Raw genomic sequence first — 11,133 nt, 5'->3', positions numbered from 1 at the left:
GGGCACAGAAGAAGCAGAAGTCACAGTCCATCTCCCGAAGGAGCTGGATGCACGAGTGGACAAATGCACTGTGGGTGCGGTGGTCATCCAGAGCATGAAGCTCTTCCCGACTCTGCCGACACTCTCCGCAGAGGGATGTATTGGTCAGCTTGGTGGCCATACACCTTTCCAGCTCTAGCACTTCCTGCTCGAGCTACTCCCAGACTGCCTTCCTCTGCTGGGTGCGCCCCCGAGTGTAGCCATGGCAAAAAAGCCAGATGCGCACCTTCCCTGCATCCCACCATCTCCAAGCCGAGGGGAAAGCTGTCCGTTGCTCCCACCAGGCCAGCCAGAAGTCCCGGAAAGCCTCCCTGAAGCCAACATCCTCCAGCAGGCTGGCATTGAAATGCCAGTAGGCCGACCAGATACCCAGGCCCCAGCGTGGCCTGGGCCCAGACAAAGTGGTAATTGCTGAAAGGGGTCAGCTGGATGCCAGAGGATTGTGGCAAAGAGATATAAACCCAGTCTAACTGGGAGTGGCATGCCTGCTCCTCCCCCACCCTCACATAAAAGTGAAGGCAGAGGGTTCAGTGGGGTGACAGGCACGCCAGACATCCACCAGGGAGTAGTCCATCAGGATCTCCCCAAGGAAGCCCATGGTGGCCTGGTTCTGCTCCTTGCCTGACTGGTCTCATGCATCTAGGGTGACATTAGAGTACCCACCAAGGACCAGGCACTTGCGAGGGTTGAGGGTGTCAATGTATGTGGCCACCTGAAGGAAGAAATCCACCAACTTCGGGTCCTTCGCAGGGGCGTACACGTTCAGAAGGTTCAGGACCAGGCCCCGCACCTGGACCCGGAGGTGCAGTAGGCAGCCCAGCACTACCTCAATGTCCTGGAGAACCTCCAGCTGCAGGCCCGAGGAGAACAGGGTGGCCAACCCAGATGAGATGGCTGAGAGGCGACTAAAAAAAGAAGACACTGCCTCCCCACTCCAACCACCAATTCGGTTAATTGGCTGGAGTCGTCAGGGTCTCCTGCAAGAATACCATGGGGTACCCCCCTCCCCCCCGAAGGAAGGAGAGTACCCGGCACCTCCGGGGACCCTTCCTACAGAGGGTCATGATCTTAAACGACCTCATGGCTGGGGGGGTGGGGGGGTGGAGTAAACGGTTCCTCAGGGGCCTCACACATCTCAATGCCTGGTGTGGGGCCTGCCGATTTGTGTAGCACCCTCCATACACATAGAGGGCATCTATGAAACTGCAGGCCTGCCTATAGATCCGGGCATTGCAGCTTTCAGGCCCCTTGCCTTCCCCCACTAGTGCCCTTACAGTGGTGAGGATGCTGTCAAAATCTCCCCAGCAGTCCAAGGCTAGCTGTACCTTGCTGGCAGACCAGTGGGTGTAGTCACGGTCAAGAAATGCAAGTAGCTCATCCCTGGGGACCATTGGGACTGAGAAGTCTGGAGGGGGGGGTCTGTGCAGGGTCCACAATAATATTGGCCCATTGATTAGGGGACCCCACTGCGACCCCTTCTGGTGCGGGACTATGGGGCAGGCTGCAAGTGAGGTTTTCCTGGGAGGAGGAGGGAAGAGACCCACCAGGCTCTGGTGTCTGCCTCGGGGTCCTGGGAAAGGGGATCTTGTTCCTCAGAACTGACCAGGGTGAGCCCCAGGGCCTCTGTATCCTCTAGATCTCTGCCACCAGGCCTTCCTTTGGGCAGGCCTCAGCCTCGGCGCCCGTGGTTTCAGGGAGTAGGCTCCCCAGGGTTTGGAGCTGGGGGAGCAGGACCCAACTGGGTATATAGGAAGGGATGGCGTTGAGGACCACCCTGGTCCCTAGCTCTTCTAGAGGCTTGAGTGGGATGTACTCGCCCTCCACCATGAGCCCCCTCTCCACCGCTTTTTATGCAGTGGCCTCTGAGGCAAGGAAAAAGACCCCCTTGCCACAAAAGTGGGAGGCCGCCATGATCTTGGGTGGTACCTGAGCCATGATCTTGGGTGCTACCTGAGCCAGGGCCTGCACCCAGGTCTCCAAGTGCAGGTTCTCCCACTTGGGCAGTTGGCACTTCACCCCATGCCTGTGCGCGAGTGCCAGAAAGGGGGCTCCACTGCCCGAGCTGGAAGGGCTGGCGGTGGAGGGTCTAGGCCCCCTGGCTTTGGGTCCCCCCACAGTTGCCTCTGCATAGCTGCGGTTCCCCACCCAGAGGGCCACGTTGGTGGGGCCTGAGCTAGGGCCAGGGACAGGCTGAGTGGGTTTGCTGGCTGGTGTAGTGCACCTGGTCCCCTCAGGTGCTGGTGGCCTAGGCTTTGGGACAGGGCCATTGCCCTTCCCACCCCCAGCTGTGGAGGAGGCTGAAGAGGAGACCTTCCCAGTGCCCTTGCCCTTAGTCCCCGATGATGGGAGAGGGGGCTTGGGAACCCCTCCAGGGGGGCCTGGCCAGAGGCGACCCCCTGGCTCTGTTGGCTCTCTACCAGAGTCCCACCTGCCCCTGCAGCAGAGGTTTCAGGATTCTCCACCCCTGGAAGAGGTTGTTGGACTCTGCCTCTGGGGTGGAGGCTGCAGGGGCATGCATCCCCTTGGGGGCTTGGCTGGGATCCACCCCCATAGTGGGGGCTGCAGGAATCTCTGTGGGGGCATCTGCACAAGAACTCTCTGCCCCTGCCATTGTTTCACATGAGGGCAGGGAAGACAATAAAGAAAAACAAAATATCCTGTGGGGTTGGGGAATCTAGTAGGGGCAGGCTGGGGTTGTAGGGGAGAAGGGGGATAGGGAAGAAGGGGGCTGAGGCTCACTGAGCCACAGCTCCACAAGAAAAAAGCTAGGAGGCCTATGCTTTGAGAATGTGGCGGGGGAGGGGGAAAAAAACAAAACAAAACAATAAAACCACCAAAAACACACACACAAGGGTTGGGGAAACTCAAGCTGGCTTACTCAGCCATACAACAAACACCAGGTCAGGGGGAGTAGACCACAGGACTTACCACACAAGGGCAAAAAATACACAAGGAAGGCTGCTGAGGCAGGTGTAAAAGATGGTTGGAGCAGCGGAGGGGCTTGTTTGTGGAAGATCTGTCCAGAAGCCCCTCAGGCCTCCAGCTGGTCAGTCAGCAGCAGGAACAGTAGGCAGGAAGACAAATCAGGAGCAGATACAGTGAGGTAGCTGTGGGGGAGGGTAGGAGCAGTCAGTCAATTAGGAAGTGATCCAGCGCAGGTGTGGTGTCAGGTGGTGTAGCAGGGAATCTCCTTCTCTCCTGAGAGGTGGCAGCAGCAGCAAGAGCAGTGATGGTAGGAGCCATCCAGTTCAGCCACTCAGGGTGTGCTTCTGGTGAAAGTGGAGGTGAAGGTGGGGGTGGCCTGCCAAGGCAGCTGGGGCAAGCAAGGTTCCATAGGCTCCGGCAGTGATGGTGAGGGAGGGCCCACAAGCAGCACAGGCTCCCTCCCCAAGCTGTCCCCTGACTGTGGCTTGGCAGTGCGCTGGGCAGCAGGCTGGAACAGGGGTGCGGTGCAGTGCAGTAGTCCCCTCCTTGAGGGTGGCAGCAGCATGCAACACAGGACCCCTCCCCCCTCCCCCCAGACGGCAGCAGCAGCAGCCCAAGGCAGGAAGGGGTGTGACCAAATTACTCCGAAAGCTCTGAGACCAAGCCAGCAGCTAATGGTAGCCAGAGGCAGGAAAGGGCCTGGCCATCTTCTCCCCAGAAGCTCCTGAGACCAAGCTTGCAGCAGTCAGTCACAACAGCAGCAGCCTGGGACAGGAAGGGGCATGGCCAACTTCCTCCCAAAGGCTCTTCCCCCAGAAGCTCCTGAGAGCGAGTAGCTCTGATCTGCTTGCCAGGGCAGTTTTTTGTATGGATGGGGCCAGGACAGGGCAGTTTTTTATACTTCTGGGGATAGCATAGGTGCTTGTCCCAGGCTCTAGCTCCCCCTGGTTGCAGGTCCGGGAGGAGCCAGGCACGGTTATTTTACCCCAAGTGGCACAGTTTGCTCCACAACAAAGTGCATGTCCAAGCACGTGCGCGGAGGCAAAAACCCCAGCTCAAATTTGCACCACTTCTATTTGAGCTGCTGCAAGCACACGTTTGTATGTGTGGACGCAGCCTATGACCTCATTTATGTGGTCCAATGAAGGCCAGCAACTGTCGGCTGCCAGCCAACCAATTTGAAATGCATCACTAGTTGCCGGGTAGACTGGCTGGGTCTTTAGCCCCATCCCAGTTATGTTGGCATTGCTTAGAACAATAGGGAGTTTAAGCCCCCGACCCAGGTATGTGTGGCCAGTCATGTAGGCAGAGGGAGCAGGTTTCCTCCCTCCCTCAGGAATGTATCCAGCTCAGGTTACAACTCAGGGTTACCTGAGACAAATGGGGCAGAGGAGTCTGCCCTTTGCAGTGACCACAGTAACGAAAATGTCAGATAGCAGAGTTTGGAGAGAGACAGAGATGGTATTCTGCCACAGGTAGTGCCTAAAGTTTTATGCCTACTGTGTAAAACAAGCAGACAGATGGCACCAACTGTTGGTGCACTGGTGTCATCACCCAGGTTAAACTTGTTTGCTGGAACGTTTTTCAGCAGAAATACAGATTTCACAAAGGTCTAACACTTTGCCTATTTGTACAAGTTTCACCAAATTATTTGCACCAGAAAATAAATGAAAAGGGTAATTCCCAAAAAGGAGAAATGTTTCACTTCAATATTTTTCTGAACAAAACATTTCAGTTTCCTAATTCAAAAATGATCTTTAGTTTTGAAATGTTCTCCAAATTATTAAAAAAACATAAAAGAAACTATGGAAACCTCCTTGCCATCACAATGAAATGTTTCATTACAAGCTGAACCAAACATTTAATTGCACTCAAAACATTATTTTACACTTTTTTGATTTGCTGAAACATTCAGTGTAAACCAAAAAATCATATAAGTTTTCAAAACTGATAATGAACATTGATGAGCATGAGCCATCAGTGTGATGCTGCAGCTAGTAAAGTGAGCAAAATGCTGGCTTGAATCCATAGATGCTTCTCAAGCAAATCCCGGGACGTTGTACTCCCATTGTACTCGGCTTTGGTGAGGCCGCAGCTAGAGTACTGCATCGAGTTTTGGGCTCTACAATTCAAAAAGGATGTGGAGAGGCTTGAGAGAGTGCAGAGGAGAGCGACATGCATGATCAGAGGTCAGGAAAACAGACCTTATGATGACAGGCTGAGAGCCATGGGACTCTTTAGCCTGAAAAAGTGCAGGCTCAGGGGTGATCTGGTGGTTGCCTATAAGTTTATAAGGGGTGCTCACCAGGATCTGGGTGAACGTCTGCTCACCAGAGCGCCCCAAGGGATGACACGGTCGAACGGTCACAAACTCCTCCATGACCGTTTCAGGCTGGACATAAGGAAGAACTTCTTTACTGTCTGAGCCCCCAAAGTCTGGAATAGACTGCCGCTGGAGGTGATTCCAGCACCTACTTTGAACGCCTTCAAGAGAAATTTGGATGTTTATTTTGCTGGGATCCTATGACCCCTGCTGACTACCTGCCCCTCAGGCAGTGGGCTGGACTCAATGATCTTCCAAGGTTCCTTCCAGCCCTAATGTCTATGAGTCTATGAACCAAAACACCCATTTGTGCTTAGCTCATTTGGCATGATTTCCTTTTCCGTGCACCCAACATGCCCAAAATAAATCGAACAGCATAAAGTTGTATTCAAAGAATGATGAGAATGAATTAATCTGTTCTTCTCTCCTACTTTGCTGGTGGAAAGCAGTAGGACAGCTGAGTAGGAAAGAAGGTCATTTGCACCGTCAATATATGGTTACAAAGTGAAACAGCTCTGACCTTGGTTTTTTTCTGTACTCCCTTCTATACCTCTAGGATGTCTTATGTTTTAGGGTATGTGCCTATCAGTAAGGGCAGATAGTGAGGTGAATAGCTGCTTCTTCTCCTCTAGTATGGTTGCATTTGTTTGGCTAAGTGGCAGCCATTCCATTTAAAAACAGCTTCCTGGCCACGTTCTCAGCTCTCAAACATATTGTCTGCTTCATACCCATGTGGTTCATTCTTCCCCTCAGTTTCTGCACCTCCCTGCAGATGCTCTCTGTCCAGGCTCAGGAACTACTTTGTTCCAATGCTGTTTTTGTTCTCTCATATCATCAGTCGCTACTTCTCAGCTCAGCAGCTCAGCTGCTGGCTAGCATATGATAAACTAGGAGCGTTTTCCTTTGGATATCCCAGGAGGATGCTGGGAGAAGGGAGCAGAATGGATGGACTAAACCAAAAACTGGTAAATCTGAAAGCAGTGGCGATGCGTAGGAGGCTCATGGGGGTGCATCTGCACCCCCTGAGAGTGCTGGTGTACCCCCTGACAGGCAGCGTTCCCTGCTTAGGTGACAGACAGGGGAATGGGGACGCTAGGTGAAGCACCGCTGGCACTGCCGGGAGTGCTGCTCACACTTCCCGGCGGGCACAACTGGCCATGGGGGGACTCCCCTCTCCTGTCAGCACGATTGGCCGCGGGGCACCCTCCCCCCCGTTGCTGATTGGCCGCTGGCACCAGTTGCCCATGTCTGAAAGTGAATGAAACTTGGGAAAGTCTTGCCTCAGTGGTGAAGGCACAGCGTACAGAGAATGTTTGCAGGCAAGTTTCTTCGAGTAGATGTGATTTTTTTATTAGACCAACTCAGTAGTTGGAAACAGGTTCTTGTCAAGCTTTTCTCCTACAAACAACAGAGAAACCAAACAACAACTGTGCACCAGAATGAACGCACACCAAAAATCTATCAAAGCCAAGAATACCCAGCTACCTGCGAGGCCACATTTCTCACAGGACAATCACTCCTTCTCTCAGTTCTAATCCTCAAAGGGAACTTACACCTTTTGTTGATGAGCCTATGAACTTCACTTCATCAACCTGCTGGACACTAAAAATCATGGACTCAATATAGACATTGGATTTATGACACATTACAACCTACCTGACATCTAATTCAGCTGGTACGTACCTGACCTGGCTTCTCATATCTTTCTTTTTTCCCCCCTAACTTTTCTCCCCTTCCCCTCTTCTCTCCCCTTTTTCTTTCTGATTCCCTACCATTTCCTTTTTATTTATAGCCTCTTTTTTACCTTATTATTACCACTGTACTGTTTTCCTTTTTGGCCTTTTTTTGTCCTCTGTTTTTTTTCACCCTCCCTTCCCTGCTTTACCTTTTGTTTTTCCAATTTCTACCCTTGTATATTTTCACTAGAAAATTGTTGGAGATCAGGGAAGCGTTCTTTCCTGCTTTCCTGATCTCCAGCAATTCCCTTTTTCACAGACAGCCTCTTTTCCACCTTGTATTTTATCACTGTTGTCTCCCTCTGACCCTTTTTTTCTATTTCCCTCTGCTCTCTTCCCCCTCCCCTCCTCTCCCCTGCTTTACTGTTTGCTTTGCTTATCTCTACCTATTTACATCCTACACTACTTTAGCTTCTCTCATTCCTTGGAGTCTCAGACCAGAAGAGACTCCCTGTGCCTGAAGAAGGGTGACTGCACGCAAAAGCTTGCTAAGAACTTCTTTCCAACTACTCAGTTGGTCTAATAAAAGATACCCCATCTACCCATTCCTGCTTTCCTGATCTCCAGCAATTCCCTTTTTCACAGACAGCCTCTTTTCCACCTTGTATTTTATCACTGTTGTCTCCCTCTGACCCTTTTTTTCTATTTCCCTCTGCTCTCTTCCCCCTCCCCTCCTCTCCCCTGCTTTACTGTTTGCTTTGCTTATCTCTACCTATTTACATCCTACACTACTTTAGCTTCTCTCATTCCTTGGAGTCTCAGACCAGAAGAGACTCCCTGTGCCTGAAGAAGGGTGACTGCACGCAAAAGCTTGCTAAGAACTTCTTTCCAACTACTCAGTTGGTCTAATAAAAGATACCCCATCTACCCAAAGAGCCTTTCTGACACATTCACATTTTCAGGGCTTTCTGCTGAAAGTTTCTGGGAACTATGAACAATAAGAATTTGCGTGTTTGACAATGGGAGAGACAGAGGGGGAATGTGTGGTATCACCCATTTTACATGATAAATCATGAGTTGGGTCCCCTCAGACCAAGAGGGGGAGGTTTGGCGGGGGAGGGGGTTAAGAGTCCATTTTTTATTTTATCTTCTGATTTCTGAGCCCTTGAATCACATGCAGGTCCCATTATCAAGTTTTTTCTTTCAAAAGGAAAGTCAAGATTCTTATTTCATCCCAAGAGTCTAGGAACTGATGTTTTAAAAAATTCAAATAGTGCAAAAGTTGACTTAAAATTGCAAGAGATGTTCCCATATAAAATACAAAAAAAAATTGCAACCTATGTTTGAAGATATCCAGGTCAGAATGCATGGGGCAAAAAGTTTAGAATCAGGCAGAAATTCACCCTGGGAAGAAGGCCTCTGAGTATTCATGAGATTCAGAAAACTAATATTTATTGTCGCAGGGCACTAAGGTGCCTGCTCTTTTTAGAGCAGAGATTGCCCGGGGAGAAAGCACAAAGAGCCAGATAAGAACCCAGGTGCAGGTTGCCATGACACCTGGCTAAGGAGGGAATTGGTCGCACCTGCACCTGGTCAGCTGGTCGGAAGAGGCAGGGCCCTGGGCCCAGATAAACCCTAGGGCTGGGACTAGTGAGAGGAATTCCCTGCTAGTAGTCAGAGGGGAAGGAGCCTCCAGGGAAGAAGTGCCCTGTGATGCTGAAACTACCTGAGGTGCTGCACCTAGGGCAAAGGGGGCTCTGTGAGCACCACAGGTACCCTTGTCTACTAGACACTTAATGCCAGGGGTGAAGTCTGTTTCTTTTAAAGGGGCAGGGCACACCTTGATCTTGGCTATTAGGTTATAGCCCAGGGGCTTATGGTTTGTTTGCTGTTTTATAACACTGGTGGTTTGGATGAGGCTGTTTGGGGAAGGAGGAGGCCTCATAGGGTGTCCATTACAGAGTAGGGACCCCAGTGCCAGAGAGGTGCAGTATTTGGGGTGTACAGGCCCTGGTGCCAGAGAGGGTGCACAGGCCCAGGTGCCATTGAGGTGCAGAGGCAGGGCTGCAGACAGCCCAGGGAGGACAAGGGGGCCAAATCACAGTAAGGCCTAGACAAGACCACGTTGGTGCCATCTGCGAAGCTTGGGGTGGGGTAAAGGGGCAGTTGGAGCCACACATATAGCCCATAAGGCTGAGAGACTCAGGAACCATCCACCATAAAGTGGGATGCCAAGCGGTCTATGAACTACAGGATTCAGTAAGAACTAGCCAGACTGAGCCCAAACACAAAGATCAAGGGCAGCCTCCCTATAGTAGTTATACCAACAAGACCTGGTGAGCGAGATAGAGGGTGCCTGTAGGGCAATACTGGCATAGTTAAGGAGCCTAGGGGTAACATGGCCACCCCTAGGGACCCTACCTTGCTACATTTAGGATGAATATGGAGAGAACCTGGCAACTAAACACATTGGAGGGAGGGACAGTCTCTCAGTTTAAAGGCTGGAGGTTCCATTGGTAAACTTAAACCACACTGGACTATAATGGGCTGTAGCTGAAGGATCCGTCCTTAGAGGATGGATTGGGACTGGGCAAGCCTTTCCCACTGATAACTTTGAAGAGTCAGATGAGACAGCAATATTATTTGGGCTTTCTCAGTGTATGACTGACTCCTACCATGTGCTGATGGAAGCTACTTAGTCTACTTTCCTAATGACATGCATTGGGAAATGTCCTCTTGCTTGCTCTCTCTCGCTCCTCAGTTATTTGAATTTGTTGCCATACTGCAGTGAACAGAGTTTGCATCATATACTTCCTGACATGCAGGAAATCCCAAGGGACCCTCTGGTTCTGCTCAACCCATACTAATTGTAGTGTTTGGGAGCTGGCTTATTTTCTGAGGGCAGTGCCATTGTGCTGTCCCCCTTTACTAGCAATTCACATATTAATGACTGGAAGGAGAAGAGGAAGTGGCAGGGACAGGGCTGCATTCTTTTGTGGTGGGAGGCATTGGGTTCTAGTTCTTTCTATGAGTAATGGGGTTGGCATGAGGGATACCAAAGAGTTTGGAAGCTACTGAAATTGTAGCAGCCTGAACCTAGATATGACTAATCCAGTGTGGCACTGGTCTCGCTGTATGCAGTGCCACACTAAAGCAGCTACATTGCTTTTGATTCAGGATGTACAATGCCCAGAATGGATGCAGTCCATCTCAGCAAGGTGCTGCCAGCCCCTGTGGTGAGCTGGTAAGCAAACAGTGAGGACAAAAATCCCTTTGTTTTAAGGTCTTTGGGACCCTAAGGGGGAGCGAGGACTGTCTTGGTCAATGCAAGACTCTTTTTTTTTTTTTTGTGGCTTTACTCAATGCTCTGCAGGCTCCTTGAGCAGAGACAGCAGGCTCAAGAACAGGAGCAGAGGGATGAGCCCACAGTAGCTTCACCAATGTACCGTGGGGTTTGGAGGAGGTGAGTGGGTGCACATGGGCAACAGGCGGGTGAGGCATGGTCTGGCCCCTCAGTGTAAGGACCTATCACTGCTCTGGCACAGGTAAATCTTGGTGATCTGGCCCCTCTCCATGTGCATCCTAACTTCAGCCTTCTTCATTCCCCACAGTTCTTTTCTGTTGTTTCCCTTCCTCTTGCTTCCTCTCTCGCACATAAGGTGAGAAGGACAGGTATTTCCAGAAGGGCTTGTCCATTTGACCTTGATGGTGGATGCCAAAGTTGAACTTCAGATGGCTTGTTTAAATGGTGAGCACAGAGCACTCCGAGGCCCTCTGTGCCCTGAAGTAGGTAAGCACAAGGCCTCTGGAGCTGTCCCAGCTCGGTGAAAGAGGCAATGGGACATGCAAGGTATTGGATGTGCTCCTTACACTCTGGCCATGCTCTGTCCTAGATTTCCGTCATTGCCAGAATTTCCATGCTGAAGCTCAGAGACACGGTACCTGGCTGTTTTTCAGTCTGGCCCTTGTCCCTTGCTCTAGCCTTTCTGGTCATCTGATGCTATGATTAATGTGGCCTAGACCAGCGGTTCCCAAACTCTGATAGACTGTGCGCCACCAATGTAAAATGAGACAACCTTAAGTACCACCAGCAAATTTTTGTCATTTAAAGTTATTATAATAAATCTGTTAAAATGTACCACTGACAGGTTGTCTGTGTACCACTGGTGG

The 11,133-nt window shown here is 50.9% G+C and overlaps 1 long non-coding RNA gene across 1 annotated transcript; it reads left to right on the top strand.

Moving 5' to 3' along the window:
- The first annotated feature begins 8,633 nt into the window (after positions 1-8,633).
- LOC102373989 lies at positions 8,634-10,415 on the top strand. The gene is made up of 3 exons (XR_324017.1): positions 8,634-8,735; positions 10,141-10,207; positions 10,337-10,415. It is a non-coding gene; the product is annotated as an uncharacterized LOC102373989 (long non-coding RNA).
- The last annotated feature ends 718 nt before the right edge of the window (positions 10,416-11,133 follow it).

Source organism: Alligator sinensis, unplaced genomic scaffold, assembly GCF_000455745.1.
Source record: "Alligator sinensis unplaced genomic scaffold, ASM45574v1 scaffold619_1, whole genome shotgun sequence".
In the NCBI taxonomy this organism is placed as follows: Eukaryota; Metazoa; Chordata; order Crocodylia; family Alligatoridae; genus Alligator; species Alligator sinensis.
The sequence above is the reverse complement of the archived record's forward strand: the minus strand, read 5'-3'. Positions and strand labels throughout refer to the sequence as shown.